Genomic DNA, 6771 nt, shown 5'->3' with positions numbered 1-6771 from the left:
TCTGGGCCAGTTTTGGCAAAGATATGGCACGGTAAGCACTGGCTAGTGTAGCTGTGAGTCTAAAGTGGCCCGCATTTGATGCCACAACTGTGACCCAGTTATCCTAAAGCATATCTGGGCCAGTTTTGGCAAATATATGGCACGGTAAGCACTGGCTAATGTGGCTGTGAGCTTAAAGTTGTAATGTTGCCCACATATGATGCCACAACTGTGGCCCAGTTATCCTAAAGCATATCTGGGCCAGTTTTGGCAAATATATGGCACGGTAAGCACTGGCTAATGTGGCTGTGAGCCTAAAGTGGCCCTTATATGATGCCACAAATGTGGCACAGTTATCCTAAACTGTATATGGGCCAGTTTGGGCAAAGATATGTCACAATGAGCACTGACTAATGTAGCTGTGAGCCTAAAGTGGGCTTTATATGATGCCGCAAATGTGGCCCGTATATAAAATGACAAATATTGCCCAAATAATTAATAACAATTTGGGCCACTTTTGGCAAATATACGGCACAGTCAACATGGGCTAATCAGTGTGTAAGCCAACTTGTCCCACATTTGATATGGCAAATGTGCCCCATATATTGTAAAACAGATGAGGAATACTTCTGGTTGTAACACTTGACAAGTGAGGCCACTTCTTGGATGTAACATTTCACACTGGCTAATTTAAATGGAAGCTTGAAAATTTTAAATATGGCCTAATAGAATTTGGCTACTTTTAGTAGGATGCAACACAGTTAATTGATGCAGGTTGATCTGGATGTGATTCTTAAGAAGGCTAAATACGCAGCAATTTATTTTTTGAAACATGCTTTTAATGGCAGGTTTTTTTATATGTGTACTGTGCAGCATAAAAACAGAAGTGCATTATAATGATTGTACTCTTAAAGTGTGTCCCATCAGGTAATGAAAAGTTCGACACACACTTGTGGTCTTCATCCTCACTTGAACACTTGGGCCAAATATAAGAAATACGTCATATAAGTTGTCAAGTGCAAAGACCGCAAGTGTGGGTATTTGGACAAGGCATTACTGTCACGGTTTCTGTTAATTTGGACTTTGTTTTCCTTTTGCACCATTTCCCTTGTTGTGTTGATTGTTTTATTCTGTTCAGGTGTGCCTAGTTAATTATCCTTGTTTGGTCTGAGTACTTAAGTTCCTGTATGTTTACTTTGAGTTTGTCTGGTCTTACGTCTAAATGTCGCAAATGTTGCTGTGCTACATTGTGTTTGGATTTGCCCTTGTTGGATTAATGACTCATGCTATATAACCTTTCATCTTTATCGTGCACTCTTTAACACAGTTGTAGCGTCTGGACCAATCAAACACACAATATATATTTTGTTAGCTATATTTAACAAATACTCTGTAACACCCCTCAGTTAACAAGCCATATGAGGACCTATGCACCCTTCGCCCTGAAATGTGTAACACCCCAGGAAGCCGAACAGGCCCCTGGTTCCATGGCAACCAACGCTGATATCACTGGGTTTAAAATATTCATAATTAATTATAACTAGTTATGTTTATTATTCATATTTCCCATGAGCTGATTCGTTACACAGTGTAGCTATTTGTGCAAAGTCTGATTCATTTCTGCGAACCGGTTCTTTTCGGACAGATCGGCTCATTGAACCGGTTCAAAAAGCAGATTCATCGGTTCCTGACGTCATCAAGCAATAACGTCTCTATGCATTTCTTTTCTAACAACTCAATGCAATGTTGTATCAATGAAAAATTCAAATAAGTAATTTGTGTCAACACATTGAAACATTAAAAAAATAAAGTTATTTGTGTGAAAGCATATTGCTGATTATTGCCATTTAATTCACTCAAGTTAATGGTGTTTGTGGTCAGTTTAATTTGCTGATCCTTTATGTCAGATACGACTGACTGACCAATATTGACTAGCCTACAACTCGGATAAGATTCCTAAAAGTTTCACACCTACAGCACACATTACAGACATTGATGCACAAATGTGGATATGTTCTACATGTCTACAGTATAAAGAATGAATAGACCAGTCTTATAAACGCCTTGATTTAGCTTAAGCAACTTTAAATATAATATGCATGCACAATAAACTATTGTAAAATTTATTTACATCACTCGACAGAAAGGTTTTTTAATGTAAATTAATAACAGTCATAAGCATATTTCCAGTACGGCCTCAGGCTTGCACAGCATCGTCAACTCACTCATCAGAATCTTCGGTAATCCTCGGCAAACTTCGCCACGGCTCATTCGGTTCTTGTTGAGACCTCGGTAATCCTCGGCAAACTTTGACAAACTTCTTTTTGAGTTGGACGTGCTACTTCAGCTGTGCGTCTTGCGTCATCAACCCAGAACTAAAGTTCAATTCAGTTCGATTTGTGAACCGGTTCGACCGGTTACTTCCTGAGAACCGGCTCAAAAGAACGATTCGTTCAAGAACCGAACATCACTAGTAGCTATGACACTCACAGACTTACTGTGTAGGTAGAGTCTGAGTGAGAAGCATTTAAGTTCAAACTTGTGAAGAACAGTTTTTAAAGTATTGGAATGTGTCTTTGAATATTTATCTGTGACATTTTAATTGCTACTTGTGCAAAACATGGGTCGGGATGATTTTATCAAGTAGGACACATTTCTGGAACTTATTTGAACATTTATGGAGGACATTTTTAAATTTCTCTTTACAATATTGAGTATTGTTGACGCATAACTCATTTAAGGCTTAGTGTGGCCCAGATAATGCATATTTATGGTTTATTTAGTTCATTATTTGCTAAAATGTGGCCGTGTAGTGGCCTGCTTGTGGACCACTGCCAAAATGCCACCATTCCATGCAGCATGTGGGCCACATGAGGAATGTGGGGAAGACCATGCAGGGTTAGAATAAAAATCAACTGTGGCCCACATTAGGGCCATTTTTGATTTATTTGGTTGGTTTACATGCAACAATGCTAAGGCTTACTTGAGGCCCAAATCTGGCAAACAGAATTGGACTGCCCAAATGCCATTATTCCACGCAGTTTATGGGCCGGAGCAAGGTGTTGGATCTGGGCCAGAATTAAAATAAATGTGGCCCAGATTTTGGCAAGTTCTACTTTATTTTATTTATTTATTGTCATGGCTGACATGCGGCCTTCCTATGGCTTGCTTGTGGCCCAAATTTGGCAAACAGGAGTGGACCACACAAATGTCAACATTCTACATAGTATGTGGGCCAAAACAAGGTATTATATCTGGGCCGTATCTGGGCCAGAATTAAAATGAATGTGGCCCAGATTTGGGCCAGTTCTGGTTTATTTTATTAATTTATTTTCATGGCTGACATGTGGCCTTCCTATGGCTTGCTTGTGGCCCAAATCTGGCAAACAGGAGTGGACCGCCCAATTGCCATAATTCTTCACAGTATGGGGGCCGGAGCAAGGTGTTGGATCTGGGCCGGATCTGAGCCAGAATTGGGCCAGTTCTGCTTTATTTTATTAATTTATTTTCATGGCTGACATGTGGCCTTCCTATGGCTTGCTTGTGGCCCAAATCTGGCAAACAGGAGTGGACCGCCCAATTGCCATAATTCTTCACAGTATGGGGGCCGGAGCAAGGTGTTGGATCTGGGCCGGATCTGAGCCAGAATTGGGCCAGTTCTGCTTTATTTGGTTTATTCATGGCTGACACTGGGCCTTTTTTTGGCTTGCTTGTGGCCCAAATCTGGCAAACAGGAGTGGACCGCCCAATTGCCATCATTCCATGCGGTATGTGGGCCAGATGAAAGTGTCAGGTGTGGGCCTGATCTGGGCCTCAGGAATTTTGCTATCTTGGTACAATATGGATATCATTTTTCCATTTATATTTATCTATTTTGGAGTTATATTCTCCCTAATTGCATTAGAAATGATACTAATAGTGCTTAAGTGCTAATGATGTTTAAGCCTGGTTAAAATCCTCTATTTGCAGTAAATGTTGGGTTACGCACATTTTGACACATAGCATGTATAACTGTGAGCTTGCTGTTTACTCAGAAGTGTTTGATTTGACGCTTGAAGCCTAAAGGAAATTAATTAAGATGTTTCACTGCATTTATCTATATCTGGATATCCCAACAGGCATTCATAGAACTATGGACAGTCATATTAGACTTCAGATTCACCAACTGTGATTTCAAGAGGTTGCCACTCTGTGCACCACTTTTGTCTTGATGTTCAAAGATGGTGGCATGCAAGGCGAGATATTTCTACTTTATCCATTTTTGTTGTGAACTAGAGCTAAGTGCTTTCTTCGCAGGGGTTCCACTCTGCTACTCAGTCACTCTACGCTTTGCTTTGATACATTCCCCTCTCTCTGTAGATACGTTTTCAAATTTAAATTGATGTTTTGGATGTATGATAGAGTTCACTGTGACACAGTCACTTGGGCAAAAATAATAGACAAAGACTATTATTCTTCAATCAACAGGTGGTTCGGGTGACCTTCTTATCAGCAGTGCTTACTAAAATGAAAACAAGCTTTCTGTGTATTAGTCACTGTTTTTCAGTGACACTTTCTGCAGGTTAAATCATTCCGCTTGTAGGTGGCGACAAAGGACTGTCTTTATAAGTGAGTCATTTAATTATTTCTTCAAAAACACTAGTTCATTCAGGTTTGAAACAAGAGATTTTGTCTTTATGAGTGAGTCATTGAATCATTCACTCAATATTCTATTCTATTCTATTCTATTCTATATTATATTATATTATATTATATTATATTATATTATATGTGATTTGTTTTTCGTAATAAAAATCACTTCTGGACAGATAAAAAAATCTTAAATATTCATAATCAAATGTATGTCCTGCACAATTTGTTTTCTCTATTCCACAATGCTCTGCTATTATTAATAAAATAAAATAATACAATACAATACAATTTTTGCAACCCTAGTCATCAATATGTTAATACAAATTGCCTGAAACTTTATAGGAGGACTAAGATTTGTGCTTAAAAACAGATAGTCTCATTTACAATATCTAATAATCTGTGTCCAATGACATAAAGCACTCATTTTCTATCCTTAAGCCTTGTTCCTGTCTTTCTGTGGGGGTGATACTGCGTTTGAAGCCTTTCATAATTCAGTGCAGCATGCTATATATAGATTCAGGGTTTCTTAAAGCCCAGGGGGCACAATTATCTATATTCTCCTGCCAAGCAGCTTTAGCTTTGTTTTCTACACTGGTAGGGATGTCATTTACGAGATCCTCTGAGTAAGTGAGGGTCTAGCTTGACTGACACTGTTTAGAGACCATGTTTGGCTCAATATATCTGGATGAGTGATCAAGGCAGGTTTGGGTTTAGTACACCAATTAGACCTTTGAGAAATTGTAGCACAAAGACAGCTGCTCTCTGAACCAACACTTTTTTTTTAGTTTGTTGCAGTTGAACCAGGAATTTATTTGAATTCCTTTGATGAGATTGAAACAAGATGGAATATTCTTTTGTGCAATTATTCACAGTGGTGTATTCAAAAACTGCTGCAACTGTGATGGATATGTAAATATTGCTGCTTAAAGTAAATTTTTTTATTATTTTACATGTATATATATATATATATATATATATATATATACACACACACACATACATATACATATTGGTCTTTTATCTATTTACTTATTTTAGTATTTGTTTAAACTGTAATCCTTATTTTTGCACTGAAATAGGATTGCACATAATTTCGTTGTACTTTTTGTATAATGACAATAAAGATTCTGATTCTGATTAAAGTGTATAGTGACAGTTCAATACTTTTAAAAAAAATTATACATATTACAATATTTTATATATCATGAATATTTGACAAAAAAAGTAATTCATTTTAAACATTTGTAATTAATTTCTTTAAAAATCTAAAGCTATTTGCTATTACTATAGACCAACGAAAAGATGGTAATGTCTCTGCACAGCCAAGTTAAGGCTGCTCTGTGCCTACACAAAATTCGGTGTAAAGATGCAATGGCACATAAAAACCAGACTAAATTATGCCTGCTCTGTCCCCTTAGACACTAGTATCAGAGTACTGTGTAAAGATGCAATTGCTGTGTAAATGCATTCATACCAACTCTGAGCAGAATCAAACAGTCTGTGTAAAATGTCTTCTTCTGTGCCACCTTTGCAGTGTAAATTTGGTATAAGATAATTTCCTGCAGTGATTTCCTAAAAGAAAAACAATCAGATTATTTGAAAGTTCTGTCAGCCATCTGCTGCATATGTTTTGCCAAGCAAGGTAAAGAATCAAACTATATATTTCTGAAAAGACAGTTTCCCGTGGATATCCGAGAAGGAAGATTGTAACAAACATTTGAACAAAAATGTAAAATGGCCATGAGAAAAAAAAATACATGTTATCACTATGAAGAGAAAAAAAAGATATTAGTGTTGACGTCTGTTCTAAATGTGTCTGTGTTTGGTCATTTGAAAAATGAGATTTGTGCCTTGTGCAATAAGAGAATGAACGAAAGGTGTATGGCTTAATGTTGATAACTAAATGCAATTTCCCTTTCCAAAATATGAGAGATGGTGTCCCAAAATTGACAGATACCTAATCCTCAGAAATACTATTCTGTTGCATTTGTTACAAAACATTAAAAATCTACAGGCGATTACCTTGAGCAAAACCACAAAAGGCAAACAGTCCGGGACTAAGAATATACATTGTGAACCAATCATATGTCTTGTTTTGTATAAACCCGATTCCAAAAAAGTTGGGACACTGTACAAATTGTGAATAAAAACAGAATGCAA

Source organism: Sinocyclocheilus grahami, unplaced genomic scaffold (genome assembly GCF_001515645.1).
Source record: "Sinocyclocheilus grahami isolate Dianchi unplaced genomic scaffold, SAMN03320097.WGS_v1.1 scaffold37.1, whole genome shotgun sequence".
NCBI lineage: Eukaryota > Metazoa > Chordata > Actinopteri > Cypriniformes > Cyprinidae > Sinocyclocheilus > Sinocyclocheilus grahami.
The sequence above is the reverse complement of the archived record's forward strand: the minus strand, read 5'-3'. Positions refer to the sequence as shown.